General features: G+C 40.1%; 1 long non-coding RNA gene across 6 annotated transcripts in view; it reads right to left on the reverse strand.

Annotated features, from left to right (window-relative positions):
• Positions 1-12,024, reverse strand: part of LOC140612128 (uncharacterized) — a 46,288-nt gene that overhangs the window by 17,311 nt on the left and 16,953 nt on the right. The window contains exon 4 of one of the 6 annotated variants that reach the window (XR_012013438.1): positions 2,001-2,155. The exons of the other annotated variants lie outside the window; for them this stretch is intronic. This is a non-coding gene — a long non-coding RNA (uncharacterized lncRNA). Of the gene's footprint in view, positions 1-2,000; positions 2,156-12,024 lie in introns of those variants that run through there. 6 annotated transcript variants of the gene reach the window in all.

Raw genomic sequence — 12,024 nt, forward strand, 5'->3', positions numbered from 1 at the left:
AAACAACTAATATCCTTTATCCCTGGCTTATCCAACGTCTCACAGGCAAATGCATGTGATGAAAAGAAAGAAGGGCTCACACACACATGTTCACACGTACACACAAGAATCAGAAAAAAGGGAGTGTGTAAAGAAGTATAGTTCTCCAATTTCCTCACCCTCCATAGAATATTTCAAAACCTAGACACTGTCACATTCCAACCTCATGTCCTACCACTCTCTGCCGCTCCCTGTTCTCTAGCCTTCTCTGCCTTTCTCTCCCTCAATCACATCAAATACATTTCTGTTTCAAGACACTCTGCCTGTGATAGTCTGCCCTATAGGATCCTCACACAGCTAGCTCTTTCTCGTTCACGCAGATTTTTGTGGGTTCTAAGCACATCAGATCAAGTATATTAAAATACACTCATATTAAATAGGATTTATATAAAATAGGGACAGTTGAGTTTCAGTTGATTAGTAACAATAGACATTTTGTATGCATTCACATGAACATTGTTCATTCAAATTCTGTAGTATTCTTTTCTTTTTTCTTTTAGTAAACTCTACACCCAACATGGGACTTGAACTCATGACTCTGAGATCAAGAGTCACATGCTCTATGGGCCGAATGAGTCAGTTGCCCCTCTGCAGTAATTTTTTTCATTCATTATTGGCAATGTTTTCCCAGGTTTGAAATACTTTTGTAAGCTTTTAAAAAAAAAAACTCCTAGCCTACATTAACATTAATCGTGCTCTCACCCTTTGGGTTTAACCCTTACTCAAAAGATGTATTTCCTAACTACCCCCTCTAAATACCCACCCACTTCACGTTCAGTGACTTTTGACCATTTATTGTACTTTTTGTAGTCACAATACAACTGAATGAATTCACATATCCTAAGTTAATCTCACAATAATAATGATTTAATATAACAATACTGATTTAAATTTCCATTTGTATAGGGCTAATAACTAAATTGTGGTAGTTTCAACAGTAACAATTCAAGATGGCTATTTTCAAAGGCATCTGGTGTTACAGGGTAGGAGTGGGGGCAGTGGCTCAGTTTAAAATTTTAAATACAAAAAATAAATTAAATAAAACAAATGCTTTCATCAAGGGAGCTTCAAAATCCTTTTTCGTATCTGGTTGGAATTTTAGTTCTCATAGAGAAAAGAAAGCCAACAGAGAGGACACGACCCAGCCCTTAGAATAGGTGAGCAGAAAATATAACCAGAACCCAAATTTATAGAGACTATTGGAAGGAAGCAAAACTTCCCATTAAAATCGGGGCAGTCCAGGTGGCTCAGCTGTTTAGTGCCGCCTTCAGCCCAGGGTGTGATCCCAAAGACCTGGGATCAGTCCCACATCGGGCTCCCTTCATGGAACCTGCTTCTCCCTCTGCCTGTGTCTCTGTCTCTCTCTTGTGTGTCTCTCAAGAATAAATAAATAAATAATCTTTTTTAAAAAATCAATATATAAAATCTCGGGATGTAAAGTCTGCAGTTGCAGAAGTGCATCAACGAAATCCAAGCTTAGCAACAAAACTTTTTAGGTATAAATCAGACTTGATGCAGACTATGGGGCAGAGAATGTAGCACTCACTCATGAAGCTCCAGACCAGAGAAGTATGCAGGCCTTCAGAAAGAGTAATGGGAAGCAGGTATCAGACCCCATAGAGGTGATTCACATAGGACTCCCTTTACAGAGACTGAATTTTAATTATCTTCCACAAATCACTTAAAAAAAATCTTTTGTTAAACAACATCTCCTGATATCATAAGAGACAGATACCAGGGCCAAATGAATCTTACGAAATTGTCAGAGTTTTAATTCTGGGATCCAGAGTAGACTCAGCCAACCGTTGCATAATTCTGACTTAAATAGTTTGTGTGTTGTGTGTTGGCTAGCTTATCTGATTTTCTCAGTAACTTGATATGTAGGTAAAAAATATATATTGTTCCTGTGTTGTGGTAAAGAAACTGATGCTCAGAGAAGTCAGATACCTGTTTTAGTTAGAATAGATCAGGCTTATGCTGCAGTAACGAGTACTTCCAAAAGAAACAAAGTCACACAGTCTGGGCTACCTCTTCATGGCAGCCATTCTCTTTGCAATGGCTCGGCAATATGGATTGTTTTCATTTTGTAGCTCTGGCACCTCAAACTTCGGCTACCCTATAAGTTGGTAAAGAAAGAAGTAGAGAGTTACATAGGAGTGTTTCATTCACTTCACAGAAGTGACACACATAATCTCTCTATATAATTCATTGGTCAGAACTAGTCACCCAATCCTATTCAAAGGCATGGTTGCTGGGAACTGCAGCTTTCCATGTTCCCAAGAAAGAGGAATTTGATATGGAATTTTTCTCTAAAGTAGTGCCTAAGATCAAAAAGCAAATAAAGTGAAAGAGCTAAGATCTGGCCCTAATCTGACAGCAACCCAGTACTCTTTCCATGACTCTGTCAAAGCTGGAAAATAAAGATTATGGTTGGTTTGAGGTTTTTTCTCTTTTTTTTTTCTGTTTCTGTTTCTGTTCCTAGGACCTAGCATATACCTTACGTATGGAAAATACTCAAAATAGTGCCTACAATAGAAGGAGAGAAGGCAGAGAGGGAGGAAGGGAGGAAATACGGAAAATCCTGATTGTTTCTTAATTTCAGGATTGATTGATTCTTTGATGTATGCTAAAGGACAGATGTCATAGAGCGACTACTTTCCAACTGTACAATGTCTTTTCACAGAGCTGAAATGAAAAAGTGAATATGTAGAGACCAGTTTAGCCACCTTCAAGATTTTATCCCATACACACTGCAAATATCCCCATCAGTGAAAGAAAGAGAGAGAGACAGAGAGAGAGAGGAGATTAAGAAAAGAAAGAAAAGATTAAGAAAAAAAGATGAGATGACTCTCCTAGGGAGGAAACAGAGGCAAAAGAAATTCATTTGGTGGGTAGCCCTGGTGGCTCAGCAGTTTAGCACCGCCTTCAGCCTGGGCCGTGATCCTGGAGATCTGGGATCAAGTTCCACGTCGGGCTTCCTGCATGGAGCCTGCTTCTCCCTCTGCCTGTGTCTCTGTCTCTGTCTCTCTCTCTCATAAATAAATAAATGATATCTTTTAAAAAATTAAAAAATAAAACCATAAAAAAAATCACTCGGAATGTAAATAGGTGTATATAGAACCTTGAGTTCTTTGCCAGAGAGGTGACATGTAAAGTAAATACTACAGCAAAATTATGTAATAAGAAGCATACTGCATTTCTTTGGTGCTATACAATTTACAGTAGACTCAAAGGATGGTGCTTTTACACAGCCCTTACAGGAAAAGCAAGACAGGGGCAAGCAGAAATAAATTAAGTATCTGCCATTGATTGTCACAGATAGCACCAGCTTATTGAGCTAATACTTTATTAGTGTGCTAAAGCTTGGATGATGATGGTCTTTTTATTGTTTTTGTGGTAACTCTTTATTTTAAGTATCTTATCATTATGAATTCATTTAGTATTGATTACAATAGCACTGATCATAAAGAATTAATTTGGCCTTACCATGAATATCATATGCACTTATATAAGAGTTTGGCTGTAATTCAAAATTAATTAATATGGTACAATGTTATTGCTTTTGCAATTTTGCAGTCCTTTTAAAGGCATCTAAGGTATTTTTTTCTGCAGGTAGAACCTAGCAGAAGATCTACCTAAGGCATTTTTCGTCGAAGGACAACCTCACTTAACGACAAATGGAAGACCTACCTTAAAAAAAAAAAAAAAAAAAAAAAAGTTCTTTATGTCTTAAAATATTTGCGATTTCAGCCCCAGAATTCAGGGCTACCAAAAGACTAATGCTTTGAGCTGTAGAAAAACGATCATGTCTGCTGGGTGTTCCCACTTGGTTGGCATGGCTAGGATGAGCAACATAGCTGAGGGTTTATCTCTCCTCAGTATCTTGTCTCTCACCAAAGATGACGTATCCTTGTCAGAGTGAAGGGCCCCCAGCAAAGGAACTCCATTTACTCAAACTGATATTGAGTTACCAGAAGGTACAATTTAGGACATACTTCTAGCTAGTTGAGGTTATTGAATGGAGGTATTAGTGGGAATCTGGTGAGATTCAGAATCTAAATCAAATGGCACGCGTCTGGAATGCCTGTCTGTGGCCTTCAGTTATAATCCACTCCACTGTTGCTGCTGCTGTTCTGAATGCAATTACGGGAGCACGTGTAGACCTACTGGGACATCATGCTACAGATGGCCGGCCTTACACATATCTGGACTAGGGTGTCATTCAAGGACTGCTACTAAAAGACACCAATGTCTTAAAATAATCTCTTCCCTCCACCCCCTCAGTGTTGAGAAAGTCTTTGAGGCTTCTCATCATCCCTATGTAAAATGTAAATGTCACCTAGATCCAATAGAATAATCCACTTACCCACCAGGAATTTATCATTAGGCAATCCAACGTACACAATCACTTTGACTGAATAAAATACTGAAATTGTAATAGGGAGGTGGGAACTTAGAAACGATCTGGAAGACTGGACACTGCCCAAAAGACAGCCCTTGTGGGATGCCTCTGTAGCACACCCTAGAATCCCAGGGACCAGAGAAGATCCTGAAAAGAGGCAAAGAAGCACAGAGAACTAAAACAAGATCTTGAAGACATAATTTTGGTCAAGGACGGTGCAAGAGCAGCCAATTAGCAGGCCAGAGAAGAACTAAGGTGGCTTAGCCCAGGTGGAGTCAGCAGAGAGCAGCTGGGTGCTAGGAAACTCACAGAGCCCTGGCAACAGCTCAGGACTCCCCGTTCTCAGTGGATATGCTAATGAAAAATGAAATTAGAATACAAAGTAGAAAGTGAGCTGCAAAATTGATTCGGAGGGGGGTATAGGCCTGTGCCCCTAATGACTTAGTGCCTTGTCAGAGCCCAGCGCCAGAGCAGCAGATACGGGCAAGGCAGGACAACCCCAAATGCAGAGTAGAGGTGCTTGAGGCACCCCCCAAAAAGAGGGAACCTGTTACCAAGCAAGCTAAAGATGCCAAATATCAAGGCACCAGTCCCAGCGTGATCAGGGACTTCTGGGATATTACCATGAAAGGTTTCTTAGGATTCCTAAGCCTGCTTTCCTGAAAGCATCTCTAGCAATACTAAAATTTGGCTTTTCAAATATATAGCACTTGCAACTTTCAAAGGGACCCTTCGAGGAAATCCAGCCCCATCGTCAAAGCCAGTTTCCCCGACAGCTCCTCCAGGCTGCCAGCCCTCGCTGTAGGCACTCTCCCATCTTCAAACTTCCACTGTGCTTTCTCTTGGGGAAACCATATAAATAGAAAGAAGCCACACCTTTCGTTGGCCCAACGCTTTCTTCCAGTGGTGCAGAAATGTAATTATTCCCCTTGTCTTAGGTAGTAAATACCAGAAGTTTTTTAGTTGGTATAAACAAAGATTGCCCTACTCCTTCTGTCTGATACCAAAAAAGGTATATAAGGGTCTATTCTTATCTTCCTAATTACTGATATTTTCTTCGTGTCAGTTAATAACACACTGCAAATCAGCTAACACAGCTGCTGAACAGAAGCTTCTGAAGTCCAGAATTCGCCTGTCCCATCAGATTAGTTAAAGGTTTCAGGAAAAGTGAAGACTAAAGAGAAACCGAAGTAATTTGGTTCTTAATACCTCAAATTAGCATGTCTTTTGATTATAGGTGCGTCAGGGTGTCTTCAGCTGCCCCCCTTCCTGCTAAACACAAAGTTCAGCATCTCAGAGTGACTATGGGAGCGTCTGCAGTCACCCTTAAAAATTAGCAGAGGATGTCAAGGGAGGTAAGAGGGGATTCTTTATTTGTGCTATGGGAAGCAATAATGGAGATTTACAGTTCTTCAATATAGCATAGGATTTCCCAGAATGCTGACTAACGGAACCACTCGGAGGTTTATTGATGCAACGCTGTATTGAAAACACCGGTTTATTAATAAATAGCTTCATGAGCGTCTAAGAGGCAAAAGGAGATAGCAAATGATACCATGGCACGAAAAGCAGGAGGACCGTGTGAAAAAAGCGTGTGGCTCGAGAAATGTGACCAGGAGATTAACTGCAGGGATCAACTTAGAAACTTAAGCATTCAGGGAAAACATTCAAGTGGAGTCTATGCTAACAGAGCCCTTTCCTTCTGTTTGCAGGTTTTACTAGCCACAAATGTCTCTTAGCATTTCCCTCCCCGAGGAAGACAATATCAGACTGCCGGCATTCATTTCTTAAAATTATACTGGCAAAAAGATAAACAAAGCTCAAGATATAGAAATATATTTTACACTGGAAAAAAAAAGAAAAAAGAAAAAACACACGCTGAAACCAAATCCTCATATTTCTTGGCTCACAGTAGCAGGCTGACTAGTTACCCAAAATGAGCTTACTACAAAATCACTCTGTTCTCACCACAGGCACAATTTACCAACTGGGTGCAACAGACACCGGGCTGGCTCCTGAACTTCTCTCCTCCAATTAAGCTGCACAACCTGTTACCATTTTGCCAATGGACTGTATTTACTTAGGTTCTGCACAACTTGCCAAGTGCTCGCTCGGTGGAATTCCCAGCAAAGAGAAAGGAACAATTGGGGGAAATTTCTGTTAACATCCTTTCTTTTAACTTTCCGTAGCAGAGGGGGATGCAGCAACGTGGAGCAGATGTGCAGAGACCAAATGCTCTCTTCCTCATGATTACGGTTGGTTATACCTGTGGCTAGGCGAGCTAATTCTGCTGCAAGTGGGCAAGAGAGGGTAGTACTAACGTACAATGTGTGGTCCTGGAGGCTTTGTTCCCACGTAATAGGGTGCTTCGTTTCACAAGACCTGGCATGTGGAGAAGAAAGCTGAGGTGAAACAAGCCCATGCAGTTGGAATAATGGGCTATCTCCGTGCAGCTCACAGAGTGCCCGAGTTCTCAGCCATGTTGACATAAATATCATGGAATTTATTATTTGGACTTGGCAAATAATGATTCTTTCTACTTAATGTGCTCAGCGACTCTGCACCCGATTGTTTTCTGCCATTTGAGAAACGCCCGAGGATGTCATTAAAACTACGTGTATCAATAGTAAACCCTTACAAGTAGTTGACTAAATGAGCTGTTATTATCTTTGTCTCTGACAATAGTGTACCTTTTTTACTTCATTTATCAGTAACTAGGTGTAGTCGATTGCACTCTGGTATTGATCCCAATATCTATACCCGTCACAGACTACCTTTCTTCAAGGTCATCGGAAGGTCGGGTTATGATCAATATGAATTGACTGTCTGCAAATAAATTTATGTAGCTGACATTATGGCAAGTAATACCTTTTTTCAAATTAAGGTGGACTACTCTGTGAGGCCTATGTGTCTGAAACATTAGCGGCAGCATCATCATCCAACTCTGCATAATGAACTAGCCTGGCCATAATTTACAAGTCCTCTTTGAAGAACTTAAAGCTGCATGGGCTCCCCAGTAACCATTTCTAAATAACACCTGCAGAGTTTCAAGCTTCGAGTCTAGCGGGGATGCTGATTATGTTTTCCAAGGGATGGTATTTTCCTAGGGAGCCCCTACGTGCATTTGGATTTTCCAATTTTCAAGTCTCATTTCTGTCATTGCTATTTCAAAGTTCGGTGGAATATTTAGTCATCCTGAGCAGAGGACCACATCTGATAAAACCAACTTTCTTGAGTAGAAACAGCACCATCAAAATGTAGGGTGGATTCCGATGCCGTCTTCCTACCGTGGGCCCCTCAGACTGCGGGGAGACGCGCTTGTGATCAGCCTGTTAGCCACTGGATGTCACTGACGCTTACATAAATGGAGCTTAAGGGGCATTTATCTGACTGTAAAAATCATGACTTCAGTAGAAAGCAGTTTAGCTAGAAACATTTCACTCAGGCAATTTCTAATTTCAGAAAAATAGGCTCATAAAGCTCACAAAGGCGATACCCAACTTCAAGCGTGATTAGTTTCAGTTGTTTGTTTCAGCTTTAACTGGGATATGAATAAACAGCAAGTTTTGGGGGTGCATTCCATTTTGACAGCAGTTGCCATTCTGCTTTTAAAGGGACACTACCCAATCAGGTTTGTGACATCCTGAAAGGCTTATCAGCAAGTCCAAATCATAAGACAGTAACTTAGGAAATCCTTTTAATTCTGTGATTATTGCTTTTTTGTTTAACACAGTGCTCTACATTTAACCGTTTTCACGAGAATATATTCTTATAAAAATCAAACGTTGTTTGAAGCCCTTAAAATGTACTTCTTTTGGTATAAATGATTTGGATTCAGATTTTAAACAAGAAATTGGGCTTTGTAAAGCGTAATTAATGATGACAAGTGTCAGAAAAACATCATCGAATGCATTATAAAATGGCTTCCACCATAAAATCCATCCTCAAATCAGATTATGGCAAAGGAATAGAATTTTCCTTGACTATTTCATGAATTCTCTTTCCAGGACATATCAGGGAAACCAATCAGATCTATCAGTAGATGGTCTACAGTGTAAATATGAAAAGATGCAGTAGATTGGAAAGTTCTAACGAAATAAGGATTTATCTTTTGTCTTGAATATAGACACAAAGCAAATGTAGTATGTGAGTGGCTTGGAGAAAAGGCACTATATAAGAGCAAAGAATTATGACAAATGACATCGCAACAGACATGCTGCCATCCCAGAGCTTGAGCCATTTGAGAAGCTATTTTGAATTAATAACGCATGCCATCGTGATTACATTTGCTTAGCAGAAACATTTTAAGAAATAACAGCCTGCAAGAGGAAACTGAAACAATAGTTCTCTATCTTTATATAACATATAATTGCCATCTCTCTTCAGAGAAAAAAGGTTCAAAGTCCATAGGAACTAGAGTCTAGGTTTTTATTTTTAAGTGACTATATATCTGTGCTGACATCAAAATAAATGTAATATCCACCGCCCCCCTCAAAAAATTATATTACTAGAAATATAAATCCATGGGGACCAGATCACCCACTGGTAGCTCACATTGTTAGGGCTGAAGTGAGGTGAGAGGGGGTGGCAAAGCAACTGAAATTGAACCAACTTTTTGCATAAGGAACCAGAGAAGGCTAAAGTGACAATGCATGCACACTCTCACCCCATTGTCATCTCTCTCCACCAAAAACCCTCTTGAAAACACACGAAAATACACACATGTGTGTTATCTGTTGCCAAGTTGGTTGAAAAGCAAAACTCTTAATCCAAATAACGGAGGCCAAGCAAATATGCCCTCAACTGCTCATAGTTCAGGTAGCAGGGAACACCTGGAATCACATCTTTAGGCAATTTGGTGCTTGGCAAAAGGCAGAAAGACAACACTGTAAGGAGTTCCCTCAGTCTCACTTAAACTATGTTTCCACCTTAAATTAAAGCAGCAGCAGCAGTAGGTAAGGTGGTCAATGCAATTAAATTCAAAAACCTGAATGTATTGAACTTTCTGCAATTATACATGGGTCATCTCTGGACAATATGTTGGCCATCTGGTAGCATCTGTGCTGTTCCCTCTAATAGAGTTCCTGCTGTGGCTCGAGGCCATGGCAGGCAGTGCTAAGCAGGTCACATGTTGTGTCTTTCAGCCATATTTAGGTCACAATTTGGGATGGGAGGAGGCAGGAATTATCTTTTTGCACAAAGGCAATAAAAATGAATACTCCCTTTTAGGTATCTTGTGTTTTGTAAAACAGGGAGACACACAGTTTTGTTCCATGCTTCGTCCTAAGGTGTGCAAAAGATAAGACAAAATTTCAGATGCTGAAGGCTAAACATTTGTCTGTATGCTTCCTTTCCCCCCCCCCACACACACACGAAAAATAAATTAAAACTGGGTCTTTGTAAATGATGGCATATCTGGTTTTGTTCGTTTTGGTTTGGTTTGGTTGTTTTACTAAGGGAAGGGATAGAAGAGGGAATTCAAAATCTATTAATTAGTATTTAGATAATGGATGGAATGCAGAATATTCTAGAATGCTAGTACATCCTAGAAAACTTTTTTTTTTTTTTGTGGGAGGGGTGATAAAGAACAGATACATACCTGTCTTTCAAATAGGAGGAGTTGCAAATTGTACACACTCATATTTTACCTTCCTCCAGACAGTTATTGAGAGCTCACGTCCTGTTAGTGGACTCACAAAGTGTTAAAACTGACATAGACAGTGGATCAAAATCTCAGCAACACCGAGAAACACAGTGTTTTTTTCCAAAGTAAGATCATTCCAGACATGTGAATATGAAATAACAAGTCCTATTAAATCTCACTTTTGACATCGGTATTAAGTTTGCACCTGGCATATTTAGCATTTGCCGCCCCCCCCCCCAAAACATGCACATTTTGAAAGTATGAACCTTATGCGTATTATCCAAGTTCACTTGATATAGATTTTAAAATGCAATATGGACAAGAGTCAAGTCCGACATAAGCAATTCCAGTTTGACATCAATTAGTGAGTAGCTTTTACTCTTATAGACATATTTATAATGGAAAGGAGTGCATTTAGACTTTAAGGTCCTGCCAACTAATCAATTTGATGAACTAATTGATAATAAATGTTAATTGACAACTAACAGCAGTCAATTAATTGCATTTCAAATGCAGCTCCAGGAAGCTGAGTTGAACATTATTCTACCTCAAGCTACTCAAATAATAGCTCAGCAATGACTTTGCAACAGGCCATAAAGGTCAAAATGGGTGAGCCTTTTCCTTATTAGGGGGTTGGGGATCCCAGAGCACAGGTTTCCAAAAACAGGAGCCACTCATACCCAAAGCTCCTCTCACTGCCCCTGCACTGATTCTCTTTTTATGAAGCAGATCACCGGCCTCGTGAGTCTCCTCTGGCATTCCCTTTGGGGTGCGATCTGGAAAGCCAGGACTCCAATCCAAAGAAGCCATTGGTCCTGCCAATTAGATAATCTGTCCCTTTGACAGAGCCACTTAACTAAAAGCTAAACGTACATCTGAGGACGGTTCTGTTTAGCGATGTGTCTTCGTAGTGGGAAAGATATGCCCCATTTCCTAACTTCCTACAATTAAAGCGAGTTAAAGAACAAGCGAGATGGACAACTGGTGAATATGGTACAATTCAGTCCCTAAGAAGGCCGACTGTTAGGTTTCAAGGCTTCTTCATTTTAGTCCACTGATGCATACAAAAAGCCCTACAACCTCATCTGAAAGCTACGCCCGGTATCCTCAAAAGGGAACTCATTTGTATGTGTAATAAAGGTCTCACCGGCCTTTTGGACTCCAGAGCTTGGCACTTCCTCTTCATTTCGCCTACAAAGTTCTTTCCTCTCTGATCTCATGAATCCTGTCTTTACTTCATTCAGACTTCTGCGCACATATCACCACCTCAGAGAAGTCCACCCTGGCCCTTCTACCTCAAACCTACACTCATTCCTTTGTTCATATTCTAGTCTCCAATATTGCTCTACTTCTCTTCACAGCTCATTTCTCTAACTGGCATTACATAGTCTTTGTGTTTATCTATCCCTGATCTCCCTCACTTAAATGTGAACTCCGTTGGGGAGGGACTTGGAACTATTCATTGTACATTCCCGGTGCCTAAATATTGCTTACAGTGGGTCCTCAGTAATATTTATTGAGTAGATGCCACCATTCAGGAAATCAAGCCTCCAAGTGAACTGTTATGGTTGAATCACTTCTGGTTCAAAGCAAACATCTGAATATGGTGGAATGGAAAGAAAACTGGAATGGGAGAGGGGATAGCCCAACTCCATCCTTGTCTGCATGAGCCATATCACTTTGGAAAAATGACTCCACCTTACTTGGACTCAGTTTCCTCATTATAAAATGAGGGGCCTTGACAAGATGATTTTTTTTTTTTTAATTCCTTCTCACTCTAAGTTTTCTCTGACTTTGTTATTTAATTTGTCCTATTTGGAAGAAAACAATTCTCCATTGTTCTTTCCTGGCTACGTTCTCTTTTGGGAAAAAAAAAATACAATAGAATCATGTGTGTTTTATAAAAGTTGTTACCTCAGAAGGCTTTATGGAGTTAGAA

Source organism: Canis lupus, chromosome 20 (assembly GCF_048164855.1).
Source record: "Canis lupus baileyi chromosome 20, mCanLup2.hap1, whole genome shotgun sequence".
In the NCBI taxonomy this organism is placed as follows: Eukaryota; Metazoa; Chordata; class Mammalia; order Carnivora; family Canidae; genus Canis; species Canis lupus.